This window comes from Cyprinodon tularosa, unplaced genomic scaffold, assembly GCF_016077235.1.
Source record: "Cyprinodon tularosa strain WSP-4 unplaced genomic scaffold, ASM1607723v1 ctg1495, whole genome shotgun sequence".
NCBI lineage: Eukaryota > Metazoa > Chordata > Actinopteri > Cyprinodontiformes > Cyprinodontidae > Cyprinodon > Cyprinodon tularosa.
The window spans coordinates 23,770-50,003 of record NW_024038326.1 but is presented as its reverse complement, the minus strand read 5'-3'; the positions used below and the strand labels follow the sequence as shown (position 1 = coordinate 50,003).

The 26,234-nt window shown below is 42.7% G+C and overlaps 1 long non-coding RNA gene across 1 annotated transcript; it reads left to right on the top strand.

Moving 5' to 3' along the window:
• The first annotated feature begins 22,942 nt into the window (after positions 1-22,942).
• LOC119779578 lies at positions 22,943-23,150 on the top strand. The gene is made up of 2 exons (XR_005280254.1): positions 22,943-23,000; positions 23,069-23,150. It is a non-coding gene; the product is annotated as an uncharacterized LOC119779578 (long non-coding RNA).
• Positions 23,151-26,234: the final 3,084 nt, after the last annotated feature.

Genomic DNA, 26,234 nt, shown 5'->3' with positions numbered 1-26,234 from the left:
TTGATGACACTATGTATGAGCATGTACATGAATACTTATGCAGGGTTTCATTAATAATTCTTTAAAATAATCTTAAAAAGTTATTAATTTAATATTTTTTTTAATAATTCTTAATTGGCATTAAAACTCATTAAATGTGATTATCATGGCATTTAAAATCCTGTATAAAATAAAATGGTGAAATATATCAGATTTAACTGGAACTGCTCCTGGTTGATCCTGAAGCCATGTGTTTTTAGAACAGAAGCTCCAGGCACAGAAAAAGATAGAGAATGGGAAAATGCAAATTGCAACATAAGTGGCTGGAAAACGAGAAATTCGGGACATGGCTGCAGCCTGTGGATGGTAACGATTACGAAGGATGTGGCCATGTTTATATATATACATATTTATGTGTGTGTGTGTGTGTATATATAGTGTATATATATATATATATATATATATATATATATATATATATATATATATATATATATATATATATATATATATATATATATATATATATATATTAATGGGTACTTAGTTATGGCATTAAAATTTTTTCTAAGAGCATTAAAAAGCTATAAATTAGAGTTCCTCCTTCCTGTATAAACCCTGATATGCAGCATGGCAAAGACCACAGTCCAATAGCCATTTTGTCACTCTTCAAAAGGCAAGAATATGTACTAACTTGTGTCTATTTTGGCATTTCTTTTCAGTTGGCAGGAGCACACTGTCCAGCCGCCGGCTCAGCAGCCTCAGTTGGCAATGCCAGTAGTCAGGTACGTTTTTATTAACCCTTCATAGGGCAAACGACCACATTGAATAACTTTCCCACATATTTACAATGCACTAGTCATACCTCTTTACATGGTTTTACAGCCAAATGCGTAGCGTCAAACCAATCAGGAATGGTCAGGCTTTGACAGAAATAATGACGTTTTACGTTTGGCCTGCAGCTTGCCAAACTTAAGTTGTCACCCCAAAACTTGCAACTTATGTTCATTTTGCCTGTCTTCCTTCACAGATGCATCGTTTTTGAAAAAATATAAAAATAAAGATGAAGTCATGAAAATCACACATTGTGGGATCGGGGGGCTAAATATTGTTCTTGGCTGAAAACAGAAACTAATAAAACATTTTGTCATAAAAAAATAAAACGGGCAGCATATTTGATTTTATTGTGGCGCTAACCTACAATTTGTAATACTGTCAATTCAAAATGCTTTTCTGTAAAATATGTTACTGCCATGTTGAATATGACAAAGTCAGTGATGTCATTATCTGTCTGTATTTTATTTAGAGAAGACTTTATGGAGGACATCCAGGGGGAGGAGCAGGACGAGGGGGGTGTCATCCTGTTGGGATCCCCAGCCCGACAAGACCCAGTAGTAAGCATATAATAAGCATGGTGTGCTATTTTTCATTGTGTATTAGTTTTATGTCATATGATTTAAATATGTGTTGTGCTGTGTTTTAGGATCAAATGGATATCAAAGATATCATTAGAAATTTCCAGATTGACAATCTGGATGTCAATGCCACCATGTCCGTCATAGCCAGGAGAAAGATGGTATTGAGGAGTGCCACAGCAGCTTCTCCAAGCCCTATTTCGCCTGGCACAAAAGGCCATCGGTGGAGTTTGTGGAGGAGATGGCAGCGGACTATGGTGGATCCACCAGGGAGTTTTTCCGGTGTGTAAAAATGGCTGAATTACATAGTACATAATCTATGTTATTTTTTTATGTTGTTGGGACTTTGGTAATTTCTTTAATTTTGCACTTTATATCTTCTTGCTCTATTTGATATTGTGCTGAGAGTTCAACAAGACATACTCACAAAAAAAGGCACACAAAAAATGACTACTTATCTGATCATATCTGGCAAAATCACCACAACGCAATCCATCAGTTACTTATCATCATTGATGTTTTGTGGAAGGAAATGTACATGTATGCTAAATCAAACCATGTTCCCTCATTATGTTCTGCAGACTGCTCATGATGGAAGTCTCAGGATCTCTGGGCGTCTTTGAGGGCATGCCAGGAAAGATGCTGTTTAGCTACGACCTGCAGGCGTTGGAGGGCCGCAAATATTATCCTGCAGGCAAGCTGATGGCCTGGTCCGTGATCCACAATGGTCCAGGCCTCCGATGCTTGCTGCCTGCCCTTTACAGGCTCATGTGTGGCCAGCCATGGGACGCTGAATATCTTGACCTGTCGTGCCTGGAGGAGGATGCCGTGCCGGTATCGAGCAGGTGACTACATTGTCATCTTTTTTGGTGTGATCGAACCTCTACGGAAAAATACTTTGTCATAATTAAATTGCTGTTTTCTTGGTTATTTCAATAATGCAGATACTGCATGCATTTTTGATGAAATAACGCTTAGTAGAACGAAAGAAGTACTCTACTACCCTTCTTCCTTAATTTATACCCTACCCCACATTCTGACTTTTTACAGATCCAAAGGTGCTCTTCATCAGAGGAGCTGCATGCCCTGAGGTCTAGTCGGGGGGACTGGATTGCCGAATGTGGTGTGCCCGCTATATATAGCGCCACCCTTTCGGACCTGCCTTGGGTGTCCCAAAGAATTGTGGCTCACTTCCTCTTCCACCGGCAACAATAAGTTATTGTACTACTGATATCCCACTGTATTGGGTTTGAGCCTGCATTCAAGGATCTATAGATGTGATGTTGTCACTCAGGCATTAAATGTTCAAGATAAGTCTATTTAGCCATATCAGCAATAAAAAATACAGTTTTTAGGAATGTTTTTTGTAGTGCTCATACACGTTTGCTCATACACATAAGACAATACAAGTAAAAACCAAAAAAAGGGGTGTGATGGGGGGGTTAGGGGCAGAGGATACATACATAAATCCACGGGGGATTGAAAAGTGCAATGACATAATTAAAGTGCATGGGTTGTACAGATATAGTTGATATCCCTGTTATTTCAAAAATAATAAATGTGTAAATATGGATCACAGCGTTACTCTCCCCATTTCCTATTTGAATTCTGATGATATGTATTTATTTTTATGGACAAACTGGAAATGACCTCTGATAAGATTTTAGAAATACATGACCAGGGGTGACAATACACAACCTGGTGTAGTGCCACTGTTAAGGACCTTAGTAGGTGAAATATTGTTCTGGATTTTACCAAATTGTGTTCTGTCAGTCAGGAAGTTTAGCAGCAAGTGACTAAACGAGGGGTTGACACCCTTGAGTGACAGATCTATAATCATTAAGACGGGTGATGTTTGCTGTGATGTTATGTGAAACGTAAGTTTCATAAAGAAGCTGTCGGCGTGTTAGAATGAAGTGAATGGCTCTATCGTTTTATTAAGAAATTTGTCTGAAAGTTAAATTACAGCAAATGGGTACTGACACGATCTTAACTGATTCAAACCATGCAGGTAGAGTGGCACAGTTGAGAGACAAGTAAAAAATGTGGCTGAGGTCAGCAGTGAGTAAATTAGCTGAGGTCAGCAGTGAGTAAATTAGCACAATTAGAGTGGGCCAGCTATCTAGTTGGTGTTCTGCCGCTGTAGCAGTCTGAGCACCTTATGTTCCGAGATGGGAAGAGGAGGTTGAGTGTGGCACAACCCCAGTGGGTGAAGGAGGACACTTGTTTGTGTCATGATGGGTTGTGTTACTAGCCCAAATGCAGAACACACACAGAGGCAGAGGGAAAGTCCAAAGGTTTATTGAACACAGACTGGGTTCTTCCTGGAGGGCAGAGAGGACAAAAACAGGTTAGGTTCAGGTTATCAGGGAGTCAGATTCAGGCAGGCAGGTTGGCTCAGGCTTGCTAACCATAACTGGCAAACAATCTGGCCAGGAGTGAAGTTCTCCTCCAGCTTAAGTAGTTCCTCTTGATGAGCAGATGGGGACCAGCTGTTGCAGGTGAGCACAAGCTCTCAGAAAGGGATCCACGGCGCCCTCTGGTGGGCAAACCTCTGGATCCCAACAGTTTGTGCACTACTGGCATTGAAACTGCAGAAAAGCCATTAAGCTGCTCAGGTAGGGAGGGATCACAGTTCAATATAATGTCTGATTTTCCATCCATCCATCCATCTTCCTCCGCTTATCCGGGGTCGGGTCGCGGGGGCAGCAGCTTAAGAAGGGAGGCCCAGACTTCCCTCTCCCCAGCCACTTCTTCCAGCTCTTCAGGAGGAACCCCAAGGCGTTCCCAGGCCAGCCGAGAAACATAGTCTCTCCAGCGTGTCCTGGGTCTTCCCCGGGGCCTCCCCCGGGTGGGACGTGCCCGGAACACCTCACCAGGGAGGCGTCCAGGAGGCATCCTAAACAGATGCCCACGCCACCTCAACTGGCTCCTCTCGACGTGGAGGAGCAGCGGCTCTACTCCGAGTCCCTCCCGGATGACCGAGCTTCTCACCCTATCTCTAAGGGAGAGCCCAGCCACCCTACGGAGGAAGCCCATTTCGGCCGCTTGTATCCTCAATCTCGTTCTTTCGGTCATGACCCAGAGTTCATGACCATAGATGAGGGTAGGAACGTAGATCGACCACTAAATCGAGAGCTTTGCTTTTTGACTCAGCTCTATCTTCAACACGACGGACCGGTACAGCGCCCGCTTCACGGCAGACGCTGCACCAATCCGCCTGTCGATCTCCCGCTCCCTTCTTCCCTCATTCGTGAACAAGATCCCAAGATACTTAAACTCCTCCACTTGGGGCAGGACACCCCCCCTGACCCGGAGAAGGCACTCTACCCTTTTCCGGCTCAAGACCATGGCCTCGGATTTGGAGGCACTGATCCCCATCCCAGCCGCTTCACACTCGGCTGCGAACCGATCCAGCGAGAGCTGCAGATCACGACCTGATGAAGCCAATAGGACCACATCATCTGCAAAAAGCAGAGACGCCATCCTAAGGCCACCAAAACGGATCCCCTCAACACCTTGGCTGCGCCTAGAAATTCTGTCCATGTAGGTAATGAACAGAATCGGTGATAAAGGGCAGCCCTGGCGGAGTCCAACTCTCACCGGAAATGAGCTTGACTTACTGCCGGCAATGCGGACCAGACTCTGACACTGGTCATACAGGGACCTGACAGCCCGTACCAAAGGGCCTGGCACCCCGTATTCCCGGAGAACCCCCCACAGGGCCCCCCGAGGGACACGGTCGAACGCCTTCTCCAAGTCCACAAAGCACATGTAGACTGGTTGGGCGAACTCCCATGCACCCTCCAGGACAGGCACCGAGATGGGGGGCAACAAGTATGCCCACTCCTGCCCGGCGCCTCTCAACGTGGGCAACTCCAGAGTGGAAGTATGTCCAGCCCCTCTCAAGGAGACTGGTTCCAGAACCCTCCCCCGGCCGCCACCCAACACACATTGCACCCGACCCCTATGGCCCCTCTCACGGGTGGTGGGCCCATGTAAGGGGGGACCCATGTTTCCTCTTCGGGCTGAGCCCGGCCGGGCCCCATGGGTAAAAGCCCGGCCAGCAGGCGCTCGCCATCGTGCCCCCCCTCCAGGCCTGGCTCCAGAGGGGGGCCCCGGTGACCCGCGTCTGGGCGAGGGAACGCTGAATCCAAATATTTTGGTCATCATAGGGGTGTTATTTTGTCTGATTTTGTAGATCATAATTTCCTGAAGGCCCCGCCGGCCAGACCCACTTAACGTTATCTTAACGTTGATTTTTCCAGTTTGTTTGTGTAGTTTGCTTTTGCTGTGTTTATTGCTTTCTGTAATCTGTATTTGAGAAGTTACTATTGTTCTCTGTCCCCACATTTAAAAGCATAATTTTTTTATCCTAAACTCATGTAATTTGAAAATTTTGCATATACGGTCACGTAATGCCACAGAATTTACCTAACTGTAGTGTTAGGATAATTATTATTATTGGACGTGTGAGTTTATTAAACCTTGGTATTGGCTTCCTGTTGCATGTCAGAACTGATGTTATAATCTAATTAGGACTGTTCCTCTGTCTGGATATACAGTTTTTATCTTCAATTTAGAAGTGACAAAGATTTGGAAATGGAATGAGAGCGGCGTCCTTCAGCTAAGAACGAAGTGTAATATTTGGATAAGGCTGGAGCCATGGACGTCTAACCATCTGCTAACGTCTATGATGCAAAATTTGAGGATGAGGCAGACTGGAGATGTATAAATGAGTTATTAATTGTTAATCTGGGCCACTTCCTGAGTGGTGAACCCTGAGGTGAGCAGCTGCCTTCTGTAAACTCTGAGCAATTTCTCTGATCTGAGTAAGATTACAATTTGTACCAGAATCTGTTGTCATGTCGTCTGGTTATTTAATACATATAAGTTATCAAGTGTTTAAAGACTTTGTCCCGAGTGATCTTTCTTCAGGGACAAGAACCGGAGAGATAGAGCATCAGGGTGCAGACACAGAGCCTATCTCTAACTGCAGGCTACAGCGATTTAGTTTGGTGTAAAATACTTTCGGAAAACAATATAAAATACAAAATGTTGAAGACACTCCTCAGTTCAGGCAGACATACATGGTAAATACAGAAAACAAGAAATAGTTGTTTCATTTGTGTTTCATGTCTACACATTTTTTTCTGGAATATTGAGTCAGGGACAGAAATCACAGTTAGAAAACACATTTTTAATAAGTAATTATATATAAAACTAAGTTACAAATAAAACGTCTGGTATGTGAACGCGTCATAACTCCAAAATGTCTTCCCTATTTCTCCCTATTGTCTTCCAAGAGTGGCCAGCATGATAACACAATTCACAGACGGCATCAATTGGGCGACTGTGGGACTTGATAAGCCTCAATTGGCGGCAGTTCGAGCTATTGTTCGTCAACAGCGGTGAGAAACTGAGCCGTCAAGTGATGCTGAGGCGCTTTGAGGAGGTGAGGAGTGATGCTGGCCACATCAATTATGAAGAGGAGGAGAAGACGCTGTACCTCTTTCAGGACTGGCTGGTGGCCATTCAATGTGTGTGCAGTCTTTTTTGGTATCAATCACAAACTAAGCTGTTATGATTGCCAGATGTTTGTAGGAGCAGTAATTACTCGGTCAACAGGCATATAGTCTGTCAAACCATCTGTTGACAGTCCACATGATTCTGCTGAATTGCAAGCCTTTTTTGTGCTTTGATTTTTGAAAAAATGCCTCATGGATTTTTGAGATACAGACAGAAAATCATACTGTTCATCTTCCGTAATTTCTGCAGCTTAAAAATTAAATGGCAAAAAATAATGGACTGTGAATGTAATTCATTACTTTTGTGTTTGCAGAGGGAACAGAGGACATCAAATTTGAAGACCTCCTGGTCTTTGTGACGGGAGCTGACGCTGTCCCTCCCCTTGGGTTTCCGGAGAGCTGCAAAGTAGATTTTTTTAACCAGTAGCCAGGGGAGAGGCGCCTCCCGTACGCATCAACCTGTAGCCTTACCCTTACCATACCAAGGGGTATGGAGGACGAGGAGGACTTCAGAGACATGATGCGTGACGCAATCATAGGGTCACTGGGGTTTGGCAAGGTGTAGCCCCAGTCCCCTACCCCACCGACCCCCATGACCCCTGCCCCAGTCCCCTACCCCACCGACCCCCATGACCGACCCCTGCCCCAGTCCCCTACCCAACAGAGGAAGGACACCAGGTCTCTGGACCCTCAAAACCTACAAGTACCCCAGTTACCCACCCAACGCACCCGTTGAGGAAGAACTAGGGATCTAGTGACCCTCACGGCCCTTGCCCCCCACCCCCAACTCTGAGTAAGGACTCACCCCCATTGTAAATAGTTCTTTTGATCTTTTTTTTTAGTGTTTTATTGTCATTACACTGTCACAAGTACAGAGCATGAATTTAACTCTGCATTTAACACATCCCCTTGGGGAGCAGTGGTCTGCCATTGTACGGCGCCTGGGGAGCAGTGCTTTGACATTGCTTCCTCACCAAAACCAACATGTTGAGGAAAGACTCTAGGGCGAGTAGTGACCCTCACAAGCCCTAAAACCCCTCTCCAGGTCTGATCAAGGACTCCTCTCTATTGTATGTATTGTATATAGCTCTCTGCAAACCTTTTTTGGGATTGTTTGTCAAACCCACAATCTCATGGACATCCTGGGATTTGCCTGTCATGGCTCAAATGGGTTAGAGGATGCTAATTTAACACTGATATGTATTTTGCATGTGCACCATGAGAAAACAAATGCCCATGCTAAGGCTTTGTTTGTTTACTTTTTATCTCTGTTACATTGTGCTTGTGATGATCGCTGTCTAAGACATCTGATAATACCTTTAATCTCAACACTGGTCTTACTCACTGGGTTATGGACTAACTCACTGTGAGGAGTAAAGTTGACTCTTTCCTTTCTGATGCTACCACATCAAAATGACTTTTTTTTCTGTAGTTGTTTGTCCCCTGGTTTTAATTACATAAAAAAAAAAATCTGGCAATTTCACTAAAATGCACTTTGTAATGACACAGCTCTCAGTGTGTTATGTGCCAGTTTTGTCTGTCTCCTTTAGCCTGGAGTAAGGACTTAAAGCTAACTTTAAAATGGAAAAAACAGTAAAGACATGTCTTCATTTGAGAAGGTTAGAACAACCGTGCACAACAGTCGCTATGGGAGAGACCATTCAGACTGTCACTAATTGCAAATTTCTTGGTGTTGTACTTAATCTCCAGCTTTAAATAGGCCTCATGGAAATATCTCCTGTGTTCTAACTAAGGCACAGCAAGGAATGTCCTTAAAATACTGCCTGGTTCTACTATGGACATGTTATGCTGCTTTTATTGAAAGTATATAATATTTGTAATGAAAAGAACTCATACTGGGAAAAGGCCAGGCCAGCAGATCCCCATCGGTTTTAATGGTCAGGTAGTGGACTGGGTTGACTTATTTTGTTTATTAGGTAACACCATCCCTCAGTCCCTGCTATGGAACCTGAACAACAGTGTCATCATTTCAAAGACTATACTTCCTCTGACAGTTGACAAAATTCATAGTCAGTCAAGTGGACATTAGGGCTGCAACTAACGACTATTTTGATAGTCAACTAGTCAGCGACTATTGAAACGATTAGTCGACTAATCGGATAATTATTACTTTTTTCTAAATTCAGAATGAAGTTGATTTTATTATGTGGCACATGATAATGAACACAAAAAAGGTGGTTACAATGAAAACAACTTATTTTATTGCACATACTGTGGATTTGTACAAAAATTAAATAAAAATGTCCTAACTTCAATTAGGCACAGTGCTCAGTCAACAGAGACGTAAAATTTACAAATAAATAAACCTCTGTCCATTTTTTTGGTACAGGCAAATAAATGATTAATAAATTAAAATCAAATAAACATTTTTTCCCCAGTAAACCAAGAACAGGCTCATTAGCAGCAGCAGAACATAAAATAAAACAAAGATGTGCATTTTGTGAAGTACATTCAGTGGTCAACTGTCTGTTGCAAAAGAACTTTACAATTCTCAACAGTCTGAAATCTAACGGTATTAACAACTAACATTAGTAGATACAGCTGAAAATAAGCATTCAGAGCTGTCTTTACTCAAGTTGTAAACATGGGCTGCGTGATATAACTTGGACACAAACTTGTCATGGTGGACAGACCAGGTTTAAAATCAAGGTGAGGCTCAGGATATGTTGTTCAGTTTATTTATACTAAGAAAAGTCAGCATATCAACATGGTCTCGTGTGAGACTTGCTCTCTTCTGCGTGCAGATATTTCCTGCTGCTGAGAAGATTCGCTCTGCTGGGGTGGATGTTGCAGGAATGCACAAAAGGGATCTTGCTACATTGGACAGTTTGCGAAAACGGCCCTCATTTTTTCTCCACCAGCTGAGCGGATCATCCTTTTTGCCTATTGGTGCCTCTGTGAAGAACAGCTGAACTTCCCTCCTCACCATTTGGATTTTTTGGTCCTCCTGGGTCTCCTCCTCTTCCTCACTTCGGCTGTCAGTGTCAGATTGAAGAAGGTTATCCAGTGCTGACTTTACCCCTGAGACATTGCCCCTCCTCTTCAGCTGTAGCTCAGGGTCATCATGTATCCCAGTCTCAGCCTTAGCTTCTTTTATGGCAAGAACTTCAATTGTGCTTTGCACCCTTGTGCCATCTTCAGGGGAGATAAACTTCATCTTTCGGAATCTTGGGTCGATGGCAGCTGCAAGAACAAGTGGGTTGTCTCTCTCTGCAGACACAGTGTTAAGATTCTCCCACCTCTCACTTATTCCCTTTCCTTTAACCAGCTGTGGAAGACATGAAGCAGTAGCATACTCCTGTCCACTGAGGAAAACGGTTGCACATTCAAAAGGCCCCAACCCTTGCACCAGCTCTTCAAGTAGCACCCACTGCTCTGGTTTGAGGTCACAGTAGTGCTTGCCTCTAGGTGTTACTTCAGGGTCAGAGAGGGTCGCTGTGACTGGCCATCGCTGCTCCAGGAGTCTCTCCATCATGTAGTACGTGCTATTCCATCACGTATTTACGTCCTGGATCAGCTTGTGCTCTGCTGTGTTCATTTGTTGCTGCTTCTTCTTCAGTTTTGAATTCGCCAGCTCACTTCTCCTAAAGTGCTCCACTAAGTTTCTTGCTGCACCGGTGGCTTTGTTGATGCTGGGCTCTTTGAGGGCACTGTTAACAATAAGTTGGAGAGTGTGCCCAACCATGTTTTTCTTCCAGCAGTCGAGCTGAGCTTTGTGCGTTAAAAACGCGCGTCTTGCGGTACTATCATGACAAGCGTAAAAGGCAGCGCTTGTTGGTAAAAGACGGTGTAAAAAGCGGCGTAATCTCAGGAGAACGCGCGTCTTTTGCGGGTTAACTTCAATCTTAACGCGAGAATTCAATGCGAAATGTGACCTTCTCTGCTTGCCATACTCTGTTGATGCATGCATGCAGTCCCATGCATGCTTAAAAAGTTGCAAATCTCTGTTGATTCTGGGAAGAATCAGATAATGCAAGCCTATCTGGTCTATCTCATTATCAACATTAAAAGCAGTTGATTCAGCAAGATAGTTTAATGCCGAATGGTAGTTGATGGTGACGGCACCCCAAACATCTCTCTATAACCTCTCTATTCTTTGATTATGGACACTTCGTCCAGTGATGAAACTCCTTGCACCTGGGACAAAACATAAAGTGAAAGCTGAAATGCATGACAAATAGACATATCAATAGAACAATTTCTGTCACAACAAATGGGTAGGACAACTCATACCCATTGACAGGTTATAGTTTTGTCTTTAAAAAATTAAATAAAAAAAACTTCTTCTTACTGGCAATTTTTTTTGGGTGTTGCCCAGCTACAGTCCTAACCTAAGTCAAATAAAAAATATGTGACCAAGTTTCAAACTGAAAAAGTTGAAGCTCATATCCAATGAAGAAATGTACAAACAACAGTCCAAACATGTGATTAGCTTCCCATCAATTATAAAGAAATTCTGAATGCCGCATTCCTCATGGAAAACTATAGCATCATTTTGAAGTGTCTAAATAAGTTTGAAATACTTTTTTTCCTAAATTTACAATCCCATTATTAGTTTTATTATTCTTTGGGAATTTTCAGCATCATTTTCAGGCATATGCAAATTTGTTGGCTAATACATTAAGTTGATACATCTAATTGGGTCGTGCTTTATAAAAAAAAAAGATCTCGGATATCTCTACCTCTTTGAGGATGTTCAAGCATGAGACGTGCTACCTCGATATTCTCCCCTCCTTTGTCACTGCGAACCTTTCTAGGAACTCCAAACTGTTCCACAGGACCAAGAAAGGCATTAGGGACAGTTGCGAATTTATTGTTGTTGCTTGCTGTAAGATACACGATCTTTCTGCTGTACCCATCAATTCCACCATGTATCACAATTTTCCACCTAAAAAAAAAAACAATTTGAAAAGTTCTTATTGATTTTTTTTAAATGTTGACATGCAATATGTTTGACTAACCTGATTAACTTGTGATTTCCATCAATGTTGAACAATATTGATACCAAGTCCATGACATATGATACCAACAGGATCCACATGTCTTAAGGTGTCGATCACTCTTGCTCTTTGAACCCTTAACAACCACAATAAAAAATATTAATATTTCATATGAAAATATATAATTTAAATAAGTCTGTAAATTTATGTATTTATTGTAGCAATACCCACCTCAATCCCATGCTGTTCAGATATCCGCTAACAGTCTTTATGCCGGAATTGGGAAACTTTTGAATGAAATCAGATACCACCTTGATGAGGTCGTCACTTGAGATCTGACTGTAGTGCATGCGAACAGACAATCCATTTTCTGTCATCCGTCGTCTTATAGTTCTGTAGCTTACAGCAACCAACTTTGCAATTTCTCTCACAGTGAAATTAAATTCTAAGAGAAACTGGAGTTGTTTTCCGGAAATGTCCCACAAAGGACGTCCTCTGTCCCCGGTACGAATCTTGGCAGCCTTGAATCCTTGTATCGGTTGTTTTTCTTCCAAAGACCGTAGCACACATTGCATGCTGTTCATGATGTCATCCATCTCAGAAAACACGCCAAAGTGTACACATCTCACAACAATAGCATGCAGGTCCTCGTAGCAACATTGAAGATAATTACAGTCAATTTGAGAAGGGATTCCTTCAAACTCTTCACATATCCGCCTACACTGTTCATAGATATGAATCAAAAGCTCCCTGAAAAAGAAGGCAAAATAGTAAATCAAGTTACAATCTAAAGCCCTATTCACACAGAATAAGCAATACCTGTGGACTTCATGTAATAAATAAGCAGTGTTGGGGAGTAACGGATTACATGTAATGACGTTACATAATTTAATTACAAAAACAGAGTAACTGTAATTCGTTACAGTTACAATGAGAAAATATGTAATTCAGTTACAGTTACTTCCGAAAATATTAAGAATTACAAATTTAGTTACATTTTTTAAAAAATATAAAGAAAAACCTTTGCAAAATATGTACAGTGAACCCTCGCTATAACGCAGTTCACTTTTCACGGTCTCGCTGCTTCACAGATTTGCATCATGCATTGTTAAACTTTATTGTCGAACATAATCAATGGTGGCATGTCGGTTTATAAGGATCTTTTAGCCCAGAAGAAAAAAGAGCGACAACAACTACCGATAACTATGTTCTTCTCTCCAAAAAACACACCAGCTTTAGAAGAAAGGCTTTAGAAGAAAAAAACGCCACAGAGCAGAGTCAGGATGCAGCGGCTCCGTCAAACAGCAATGAAATACTAAACTGAACACGTCAGTCACTATTTGTCCTACTGTAGGCTACTTTGTATTTTTTTTTCATAATCATTTTTCATTTTCTCCCGTTCCAATCCGTCATGGCGGGGCGGTGCTGATCCCCGCAATATTAAGTCTTCAGTTTGTATTGATGATTAAAATTATTACTTATTGATTGATAACTATATTATTTTACAGTACAGTACAGTAGTTATTTGTAAAAAAAAAAATAAAAAAAAAACAGACAACAACAACGTTTATACCGTTTTATTTGTTTAACAAATGCTTGGGCCTGTAAAAAGTTTTTGTTCCTTGATTTCAATGTTGTATGGAGTATTTCATTTCAACTTTAAAAAAATTAAGGTTTCTACTTCACGGATTTCACCTATCGCGGGTTCCTTTAGGAACGTAACCCCCGCGATAAACGAGGGTTTACTGTAATGATATTTTTGTGTCTTCGCGCCCTGTATCTGTCATGTTCGGATTAATGTGTCAAACCCACATGCAGAACACTCGGAGGCAGATGAAAAAGTTTAAAGATTTATTAATAATAAATGTACAAAGTATGTTCAGATCCAAGAGGGGGCTTGACTGGTCACGAGTGGGTTCACTGCTGAGGAGAACAGAGAGATTAGTGGAGGTCCAGGTCTTTTGCAGGTTGTGAGTGTTCAGGTCTGTACCTGTTCGGAAATGGAGCAGAGCTGCAAAGGGGGGGAACCTTGAGGGACCAGAGGTTGTCGGCAGGCTGAGGGCAGAGGCGGAGGCAGAGCTTACTGAGTGCAGGCAGATCACAGATTGAGTTTTCCTTCCAGTAATCTTCTGAGAGCGGGCAGGCAGATACTTGACAGAGACAGCTCTCCAGAGTCCTACTGAGAACGAGCAGACAGATCACCGGCAGAGAATCTCTCCAGAGTTTCAGGTATTCAGGCGGAATCAACCTGGGAGGCAGAGAGGAGAAAACGGGATCAGGTTTGGTTTACAGGAAGTCAGAGTTCTCAGACAGGCAGGTTGGCTCAGGCTTGCTAACCGTTACTGGCAAACACTCTGGCACTGGAGTGAAGCCCTCTGCCTCCTTAAGTACAGATCTCCTGATGAGCAGATGAGAGACAGGTGGTGCGGTCGGCTCAGGCTCGAGGAGATCTTGTGCGCCCTCTGGTGGAGAAAGTGGACAAACCTCCAGATCCCAACAACTTTATTTCCATGGGGGGTCTGAATTTGTTTGAGGCCTATTCTGCATGTTCCATTGTTTTGTTTTTTGTTTTTTCAAATCCTCAAAATAAGAATTACATATTTTTCATTATTCTTGAATGCAATGAAATATAATTTGTTGATATTGTTATAGAACTTAAATTTAAAGCCTCATCATACAGCATTATAGTCCAGTGGTGCTTTATTCTCTCCAGGATGTGCTGAAGGGAAAATTAAAATTAAACAGGAATGCTCATTATGTATTTGTACAGTATGTATTTCTTTTTTTTTTTTGGTCCAATATGGCTCTTTAAACATTTAGGGTTGCTGACCCCCGGTTTCGTCTGTCTAAAGAGAAAAGCATTATTTCTTGCTATATTTATACAGATTTTATAAGCACGACACACACTAGATGCTTTTAATGTCTAAAGTATCACCAGATCTGATGAATGTCATATTGGGACTTTTTTTCCCACTTTGAAAAAGTTTGGATTTGACTTACCAGCAACAGAGACAGACGGTAACTACGTGCCTATTAAACCAAATATAGTCAAAATACGTCTGTTGTCGATTTACACTTTATTTTCGTTTTAAGATATATAAATACCCAGAGATAAATCCCACTTTTATTTTTTTAATCTCAGATACTCCTTCTGCGTCGGCCCTTCTGCAATGCTTCAGAAATGTACTGTGGCGAGATGTTTGGAACCATAGACATAATATAATAATTCTATATAACTATAAATATATAACTAACCCTTTTTATTATATTAGGTAGAGAGATACAGGTCTACACGTCAAAGTTGTTGTGACTTAGTCTCTTCAAAATTGCATCTACTCTGTGATATATATATATATAAGTGTGTGTGTGTGTGTGTGTATAACTGTGTTTTTGTATATAGTAAGGAAAAAAAAATGTATGAGTGGCTGTGTTTTGCTACATACGTAAATCCTGTCAGAATATTCTATTACTTTTGACCACACTAAGCATATTTAAATGCACCAAACCATATGTTTTATTAGGTATAGTTTTAAATTGTTTAGAAAAAAAAACATGAAAATTGGTTTAAATATCCAGCAAGTTAAAGTTGACTAAAAATGATTCCGCGCCTGTTTAACACATCTCGGGGCGCCGTCTTGGAGCTCACACATGAGGTGAGCTGTCGACCGCCCCAAGATGGCGCCCCAAAAACTCGTCAGCCCCTATAGGCGAGAGCGGTTGATGCGGGGTCTACTCTTTATATAGGGCTATGGTTGGAACCACTGATTAACAAAAGTTTGAACGACCAGCCCAGCCATGACCGCTTGGCACAGCCGCACCGCGGCACCCCCACAACGCTTCTGCATTCAGTGAAACCCTGGGGGAACATAAGTAGTGCAGCGAACCCCAGTTTCAAGAGAATGGGCTTGCAATTATACAGTAAATAAACGAGCTATGTATTAGTTTGTGGCGGGATGCTAATAATTAATTCAATTAGTCATTTTAGGGCTTTATGCTTGCCCCAGAAAAACAAAATTGTCTAGTAAAACTATGAAGCCGTACCTGTCCATGCTGTTATATTCTTGAGGATAAGCGCCCGTCTTTTCCAACTCCGTCTCTCCTTCACAATTTCTTCTTCTTCGTTCTTGTTTTTTTGCCAAAGAAACTTTCCCAAAACACTATGAACTACTGCCATCTAATGGTACACTGAGGAATAACCTATTTCATTCATGTCTGGCAGACTGGATACAAAAAGGCATATGGCCGCCCCGCTCCAATCGTCTTGCAAATTACAGCTGCATTACATGACCACTACTTAATTCACTGATTTTATGCAACATGTTTTTGTATTTGAAGTAAATTATTTATTTATTTATTTATTTTTATTTTTTTACAGTGTCCTGTCTGGCAATGTTGCAATAAGAATAATTGTCTTGGTGCCAAAAAGAGCCCAACAGATTTTACTTTCACAAGTGGAGCAGTATGGCAATTGCCATATTGCTCCACTTGTTTCATGCATATAAATTGCTTTATTATAATTATGCAGGGAGTTTTACAGTTTATATGGACACTGCAATGTAAATAGAGCAGAAAAACAGAAGAAGAAAAGGAAAAAAGAAAAAGAGATAGAAAGGAGACAATGACGAAACATTTTCAGTGTGCTTCATCACCTGCAACGAGATGAAAAAAGAACAGCACAACCGAAAGACATGGTACGAGATATACAATAAAGCAAACACCTTGAAACTATCGCTAAAGTAATATTATTAAGTCTGACATGTACTCTGTGTTACCTGAAGATATGAATGTGGGGTTTCTGTATGGAAGTGAATCTCTAAGTACCTGGAGCCTAGCACCTGTAGTTGTTTGTGAGGGTGAACTTGTGCATGTAAAGTTTATCCATAGAAAAAATGCTCAATATTGGTTGTGGAGAGCTGAAGAGGCGCCCCCCCCAGAGCACTGAGTCCAGCGCCGGAAGACCCAAAGCCACAAGTGCCCAAAGGGACCCCTAGAGCGAAGGCACCAAGGAGTGGCCAGCCCCGGAAATCAGACCCCCACCAAGGGAGGAGGAGAGACATCCCCGAAGAAGCCCCCCAGCCACCGCCATGCCGGCGCCCCGGGGAGCCGCGGGGATGAGTCCGCGGGCTCCGCCGGCAGAGAGTAGTAGGCATAGGTTTGGTGCCCGGCCCTACTTCAGGGCCGGGCACCGAACACCGCCACCCCCCCCCCCCCTTTCCCCCCCCCAAAACGGCACTGACCGAAACGCCCCGGCCCCACAGAGCGCCGAAACACACCCCGCCCCCCGACCGCAACACCCAACGTGACCGCACCACCCAAGAAAAGCACACAGGCGGGGCCCACGCGCATCCGCCGCGAACAGGCCGCGAGCGCCGCGGAACCCCCCAAAATGCCCCCAGGCCAAAAGCGCGGCCCCACCCCACCAAGACCAATGCCGACAGCGTGCAACGCAACACACCGCGCACAGAAATAACACAAGAGCAGAAAAGCCTAAACTGTTTATTTAATTTTCACATTACTTTCTGTAGACGACAAAACTTTTGTCTTGTCAAAATCAGGCCTTTCTGTGTTCATTAAATGGTCAATCTTTCTTCAGCGAAACAAACTTATTTTCGGATACTGAACATAACTTGTTAACTCTTAGCTTTTATATGAGTCATTTCTAAAACCAATTGGTTGATTAAAAGTCTGGCTATAAGCTGTTGTTTCTACAGAATGTGACACAAGTGACAAGAATTTTGACAGGGACTGTATTCCTGTACTTTAAATGAACTAAAATAGTAAAATCATAAATGCCTTGTTTTTATAGCGCTTTATCAAGTCCAGCAATCCCAGTGTGCTTTACACTACAGTCAGTCATTTCACCCATTCAGACACACCTTTAGACCCTGATGGTGATGAGCTATGTTAGTAGCCACAGCTCCCCTGGGGAAGGCTGACAGAGGTGAGGCTGCCATACATTGGCTCACTTGGGCCCTTTGACCATAGGTTGTAGGCAATTCAGGTTAAATGTCTTGCTCAAGGGCATGACTGAGTCGTCAGGGTGGGGGATCAAATCAGCAACCCCCTAATTACAGCACAAATGTCCTAACCCAGCAAACATGTCCAGGTGGGGCCCATATGGGCCTCAATTGGGCCAGATGGGCTTCAGCTGAGTATGGGCTCAGAATGGGCTCTGTTGTTGGGACCCATGTGGGCAACCCATGGGCAGTAGATGGGCTAAACCAAGCATGGCCAATGTGGGCTCCAGTTGGGCTGTTGGGATCTGGAGAAGTACCAACCTTCTCCAGCAGAGTGCGTCGTGGGTCTCCTGGGCTGGAGCCCTCCTGCACACCTGGATCTCGTCAGCCCATCAGGAGAACTGCTCTACTTAAGCAGCTGCCAGACCTTCCTTCAACGCCGCAGTGTTGACCAAGTTTGGTTAGCAAACCTGAGCCTCTGATAACTACTAGAACCTTTGCCTTAGAGAAACCCAATTCTAACCTGCCTCTGTCTTCTCGCTCCTAGGAAACCTGTCTCTTGTCTGAAGCTCTGGATGAGCTTAGCCTGTTACCTGCCTGCCTGCCCTAGAGAGCCAAACCTGAAGATCTCACTCTGGAATCCATCTGCTGCTCTCAGGGAAAGAGCTGATCAGTTAAACCAAGGTCTGTCACTGGAAAGTCAGAAGCTAGACGCTGCAGCTGCTGAGCACTCTGCTGAACCAACAGTCTCTGGACCCAACCGGTTCCCTCTCTCAGAAAAGAAAGCCTGGACCTCTTCAAGGTATTTCCAGAAACATCTGAAACTCAACAATTCACCTGTTTAACTGGTTAATCAAACTATCCGTCTCTGCAGACGCCAGAGAATCCTGCCCGGACCAGTTTCCTGAATCCAGCCAATGATTATTATTGTGAAAACTTTCAATAAACTCTGTTGAACTTTTTATCAGTCTCCAGTGGTGTTCTGCATGTGGGTTTAATCCCTAAACCAACCATGACATGGGCACCATTTACAAATTCAAAATTGGTGAAATCAGACATGTTATATGTTGCTCCCATCCCAGAGGGTTTCCCCCTAAAGACAGTTAGGGAGGTCGAAGTAATGGAGGAAAAACTGTCTAACCCAAGCTTCGTGCCTGAACTGGTATGTATGTAAAGTCTAGGCTAGTGAAATTTCATTCAGTTTTATTGGGGGGCTAGCAGTAAATCTGATCTGAAACTACCCAAGTGTGCTCACAATAGAGCTGCAACAATTCATCAATAAATTGAACAGTAATCAAGTATTCAATTAATTGGCAACTATAATCACTTTAAGTGATTTTTTTAGGCAAAAAAAGTACTAATTCTCTGCTTTCAGCTTCATAAACGTGAATATTTCTTTTTTGTTTGTTTATTCATAGCAATAAACTGAGTATCTCTTTGTTTTATGGACAGAACAAGAGATTTGGGAAACACTGACATTTCTCAAAACATTTTTACATTTTAGCAACCAATCAATTAATTGTTGAAATAATCAATAGATTAATCGACAGTGTAAATAATCTAGACCCAGAGTTTGTCTTTCTGTCGGGTTTACTCCAGTGAGCTATAAAAATTTATTTGCTTTGTACTGGCTTTGTTCCTCCTTAGGTCACAGCAGTGGCAGACATTGGAGGGAGGACTGTGGATGAGCCCACTAGACGCATGATGGTCATCATGGACCATGGCCTGTCAAGGCAGTACAACTTTATGGACCAGAATGGAAAATGGGAATTCAGGACTTTAAAGCTGTAATGATATTAATAAGCTGTAATAATATTTGGTAAGTGTATAACTGTAATATAGTAACTTTGGGATATTTGTGTCTGTTGAGGGAAATGTATACTCATTTTAGACTGGCCTTGGCCAGTCAGCATTGAATTTTAATCTTTTTTTCTTTTCTTTTCCCAGTTCATTCTGACGTTTTCAGTGTCCAAATGGCTGATCGGATCAAGGGACAGGGGAGGCAATAGAAAGGCCCGACAGGTTCCTCCTTCTCTCCCTATCTCCCACTAGTTGATAGACCATGTTGATGGACCATGTCAGCCCCCCACCTACAGGTGCTGACCTGGTGCAGGAAGAACAACCTGGACCTCAACACTCTAAAAACAGTGGAGATGGTCGTGGACTTCAGAAAGAACGCAGCTCCATTTACCCCCTCAACCTCTGTGAATCCACACTGTGGAGCCTCTTCGCTTCCTGGGAACTATCATCTCCCAGGACCTAAAATGGGAGCTGAACATCAACTTCCTGTGGCAGCTGAAGAAATTCAACCTGCCAAAGGATGATGATGATGGTGCAGTTCTCCTCCATCATTGAGTCCATCCTCACCTCCACCATTAATTCAATTCAATTCAATTCAATTCAGTTTATTTATATAGCGCCAAATTCACAACACATGTCATCTCAAGGCACTTTACAGTTCAACCAGATCAAATTGATACAAAGTTTTCTATCTAAGGAAAACCAGTTGATTGCATTGACTCATTGACTCAAATACAATCCCCCACACTAAGCATGCTTGTAGCGACAGTGGAGAGGAAAAACTCCCTTTTAACAGGAAGAAACCTCCAGCAGAACCAGGCTCAGTGTGAGCGGCCATCTGCCGAGGCCGACTGGGGTTCAAGGAGACAGAAGCAGAGATACAAAAAGCAGCTGTAAAAGGCGGCCCCGTCCAGGAAACACACAGCCAGGCAGACGAGCTCCAAGGCAGCATTACATCTGATACACTGGTGCCACCGACAAGGGCAGACTGCAGCGTGTCATCCAGTCTGCAGAGAAGGTGATTGGCTAAAATCTTCCATCTCTCCAGGACCTGAACGCCTGAACTATAACCTGGAAAAATGTGATTTCTTTACATACCATATTAATAGCAGGTGCAAAGAAAGCTATAACTCGCAGGTGGCTTGATGCGGAATCCTGTTCGGAGTGGAAGGACATAATTGAGAGTGAGAGAGAAAGACTTTTCATTAACCTCTTACACCCTCAGGGGGTATAAATACATTTCTGCCTGACAAAAACACACAAAAGTAAATCACTTATAGCCTCATAGCTATTAGATTTAAGAAGAAACTTTTGGTACGTCTGTAAAGGTAAGATGTCATAGAATGGTTTTCTGGTGTCAGCACCATTGTAGCTTTGACCCTGCCTGAAATATTAGGGACAAAATACAAAATATTTTGCATTTTTTGAGCCTCGCCAAAATTTTCTTTGAAATAAACATTGCAAAACACTACCAAAATATTATTTATAGCACAAAAAAGTATTACAGATTTTTAAATCTAAATGTTGTGTAAAAATATACCAAATTTGGACTCAATCAGATTAATCATATTTATTTTAGAATGGTATTAGTGAGAAATGTCTTGGGCGGAGAGGCCATTTTGGCACATTTATCCAAAAATGTCACCAAACTGTGCCAAATGTGTTTTTTACATCAATACTGGGGGTCACGTAGCAGCTGGTGGGTTCGTAGGGTTCAGGGGTTAAGATTTGCCACTTCTAAATACAATAAATATCAGAATAAATGTAACATTCATCGGAACTTCACACCAAAGTAATGTAATTACTTTTTTCCTTTTTGTGATTATTATTCAACTGCTCCTGTCAAACTAAGAAAAACTGTTTTTCTTGGAGGGGCGTCCAATGTTTAAAAGTTATAGATGTTTCTATAACTTTCTACAATAGGTATATTTGCATTTTAATCATTTTATTTACTTTGTTCTTTTATGTCAGAGCCTCCACGGGACCCACTAGAACATTGGGGCAAGTAAAAGTGAAGTATAAAAATATTCTACAAAATTGTAGCCTTTAATTATAATTTATTAAAAAAAGCCACTTTTTTCTCTTTTTAAAAGCCAATGTTGAATTAGGAATGGAAGATTATTATTATTGGTTTCTCTCTCCATATAGGGGATACAGCTAAAATTACAGTTTTAAAGACCAATAGACAAAAAATAATTAAATAAAACTGACTTATCCAATATGTTGCTCCCTAATTACATTTTCAGCAAAATACCTACCTTAAAATTTAATAAGTTGGATTTGTTTAAGATTCTGATCATAACATTGTAAGGATCTAGATTACCAGTCCATGCCTGGCCTCAGTTGAATACTTTTAGGAACAGTTTGAAGGGTTAGCGCTGCATTTGTTTTTCTATCTGTGGCCAAACATTTATTGCACAAAATCATAAGACATTGGCCTGAGCTATTTCATAAGATCTGTTTTTTTCAGAAAAAATTTAGCTTTTGGAACGAGCTTGCTCGTCCCAATTTACCCTTGTTTCCGATTGGTGGCGGTAATGCACCAAGTTGCTCATTTGCAACCGCCATAAAAAGATAACGACGAAGAGAGGGGAAGAAAACCTGCGATAAAGGGGGTTAAACCGCGCTCATCAGTTTAATTGGCGCGTTCCACTTGAATTACGGACTTCATATTTGCCACAGAGGAAGGTTGGACCAGAACATGGGTATGAAAAACTTTTCAAACAATGTTTATTTTATTTAATGAAATAAGGTGATGTAGACACTTTTATACGAAGGTGGACATGTGTTTCAGAATATCTGGGGGTCTGATGGAGAGGACGAGATATTACTAAAAGGAGGGATCTGATGGAATTCCTCATTGGGAAAGGGTACTGCTGTTGGGAGCTGGAGAAAATCCCATCTTTCTCCAGCAGAGTCCGCCGTGGATCCTCTGAGGGAGCCTCCTGCACAGCTGCAGCTCATCAAGATCATCAGAGGATCCACTACATAAGCTGTCTTCAGACCTTGCCTCAACGCCGCAGTGTTGTTCCAGTTGGTCAGCGCTAAAGCCTTGATCTCAGTGATTATACCTTGACTCTACCCCTAGTTGGATTCTAATCTCTGTTTCTGTGCCTCTAGGAAACTCGTGCTTCCTCCGTGAAAGCTCTGGAAGAGCTAACCTGCCGAGCCGACCCTCAGAGCCAAACCCTGAAGATTCTCAGACAACCTACAAGCAGCTCTGGGCTAGAGCTGGGAAACCAAGGCCAAGGTCTGCTCAAGCTAGACGTGAGACGCTGAAGCAGCTAACGGACTCTGCTACTAAATCCTTCTCCAGAACCAACAGTTGCTCTCCCAAAGAGAACCTCAAGAACCCTCAAGGTACTATCTGTGCACCATTGGAGACCAAACCCCGTCAACAGTCCTTAACTGTGCTGTCTCTCACGCAGACTCCGGTGAAACCAGAATCCAGGCCCGAACCAGCCTTCTGCATATTCAGTGTGATTGTGCAGATAAACTTGTTAAACTTTTCATCCTGTGTCCGTCAGTGGTGTTCTGCATCTTTGGGTCTCCATTAGAGAACCGATCATGACAACTGCTTGGCCACAGATTATAGATTGTGGATGTTGTCTGCTCTGCCTGCTGTCATAATTGTAAAGACTTTTGGTATTTTGTGTTTGTTGTGATGTGTACTATTTGAGTTTCTGTCAGGAAATGTTATGTTTTGTAAGATTTATAAAATGGTTAAATAAAAAGTTAAAAAAAAAAGAAATAAGGTGATGTAAATAGTTGTGTGTTAATGTCCAGCTAAGTTATAAAATACAAAAAAGCCGAATTAACAGCTTAAAGTTAAAAAACAAAGACGCATACATATATTAAAGTTTTATCTAATATAATACTTTTTTTCTTGCTGAAAGCACGATGGTACGGTTTGCAGTGGTACAGTTTTAGACAGCTAATTTTTAATAAGGGGGTTGTGAATTGGCTAAGGCATGATGTATATTATTACTATTAAGACTTATATAGTCCTGCTTTTCTTTACAGTCATTATCTGTAAAGGTTAGTGGCATATGGCAATTTGAATCAAGGTACGAGAGGGGGGTGGTCATCTTAGCAATTTCCCTCTTTGTCGCTCTCACTGCCCGATCTGTACCGGTGGCACCAGGTGTACCATCAGCTTAGTTGCGCATGCGCAAGCATAACCACCGGCTCGCCGTGCTCAATTAGTTTGAAAAAGACCGGGAAAGTTTTTTCTTTTTTTTATATATATATATATATATATATATATATACACTCACCGGCCACTTTATTAGGTACCCCATGCTAGTAACGGGTTGGACCCCCTTTTGCCTTCAGAACTGCCTCAGTTCTTCGTGGCATAGATTCAACAAGGTGCTGGAAGCATTCCTCAGGGAGTTTGGTCCATATTGACATGATGGCATCACACAGTTGCCGCAGATTTGTCGGCTGCACATCCATGATGCGAATCTTCCGTTCCACCACATCCCAAAGATGCTCTATTGGATTGAGATCTGGTGACTGTGGAGGCCATTTGAGTACAGTGAACTCATTATCATGTTCAAGAAACCAGTCTGAGATGATTCCAGCTTTATGACATGGCGCATTATCCTGCTGAAAGTAGCCATCAGAAGTTGGGTACATTGTGGTCATAAAGGGATGGACATGGTCAGCAACAATACTCAGGTAGGCTGTGGTGTTGCAACGATGCTCAATTTGTACCAAGGGGCCCAAAGAGTGCCAAGAAAATATTCCCCACACCATGACACCACCACCACCAGCCTGAACCGTTGATACAAGGCAGGATGGATCCATGCTTTCATGTTGTAGACGCCAAATTCTGACCCTACCATCCGAATGTCGCAGCAGAAATCGAGACTCATCAGACCAGGCAACGTTTTTCCAATCTTCTATTGTCCAATTTTGATGAGCTTGTGCAAATTGTAGCCTCAGTTTCCTGTTCTTAGCTGAAAGGAGTGGCACCCGGTGTGGTCTTCTGATGCTGTAGCCCATCTGCCTCAAAGTTCGACGTACTGTGCGTTCAGAGATGCTCTTCTGCCCATCTTGGTTGTAACGGGTGGTTATTTGAGTCATTGTTGACCTTCTATGAGCTCGAACCAGTCTGGCCATTCTCCTCTGACCTCTGGCATCAACAAGGCATTTCCGCCCACAGAACTGCCGCTCACTGGATGTTTTTTCTTTTTCGGACCATTCTCTGTAAACCCTAGAGATGGTTGTGCATGAAAATCCCAGTAGATCAGCAGTTTCTGAAATACTCAGACCAGCCCTTCTGGCACCAACAATCATGCCACGTTCAAAGTCACTCAAATCACCTTTCTTCCCCATGTCATGTTGCGTTGGTTTCACTAGCCCATATGCAGACTCACAGACACAGAGGGAGGATAAAAGTCCAATATTTATTGGAAACCAGAGGAATCTTACAGGTTCAAGGCTCAGACAGGCATGGTGGCACAGGTAAGACACACGATCCAGCACAAAGAGAAAATCAGACACAGCTTAAATAGGGAGCTTCCTCAATCAGCAGACAGGAAAACAGCTGATGAAGCTGAGTCCAAGCTCCCCAAGGCTTGGATCCACGGCGCCCTCTGGTGGGCAAAGTCCCGGATCCTGACACCCCATACTGATGCTCGGTTTGAACTGCAGGAGATTGTCTTGACCATGTCTACATGTCTAAATGCACTGAGTTGCCCCCATGTGATTGGCTGCTTAGAAATTAAGTGTTAACGAGCAGTTGGACAGGTGTACCTAATAAAGTGGCCGGTGAGTGTATATTGTATTAGTTTATATATAAATGCTTAATACCATGTTTATCTTTTTTGAGGAAAAACAAATGTTTCGGCATGGAAAATTTATTTTACACATTTGTTATCACATTGTGTAAGAATCAAGGCGTTATGATTGGTGATTTAGCCATTATAGACCAGAGTTTAACTTCTTATGGTGTCATGATAGGCAGGATTTCTAGCCCAAATGCAGAACACACACACAGAGGCAGAAGAAAAGTCCAAAGGTTTATTGGATACAGGCAGGGTTCTTCCTGGAAGGCAGAGAGGACAAAACAGGTTAGGTTCTGGTCCAGGTTTCAGGTGAGGTCAGAGAGTCAGACAGGCAGGCTGGCTCAGGCTTGCTAACCATAACCAGTTCAACAATCTGGCAAGGAGTGAAGCTCTCTTCCAGCTTATGTAGGAAAACCTTAATGAGCTGATGGGGAACAGCTGCTACAGATGAGCACAAGCTCTCAGGAGAGGATCTACGGCGCCCTCTGGTGGGCAAGTCTCTGGATCCCAACCGACAGCAGGAACCCTCAGAAAGGGATCCATGTCGCCCTCTGGAGGGCAAACCTCTGGATCCCAACAGGCAGCAGGAACCCTCAGAAAGGGATCCACGTCGCTCTCTGGAGGGCAACCCTCTGGATCCCAACAGGCAGCAGAAACCCTCAGAAAGGGATCCACGTCGCTCTCTGGAGGGCAAACCTCTGGATCCCAACAGGCAGCAGGAACCCTCAGAAAGGGATCCACGTCGCCCTCTGGAGGGCAAACCTCTGGATCCCAACAGGCAGCAGAAACCCTCAGAAAG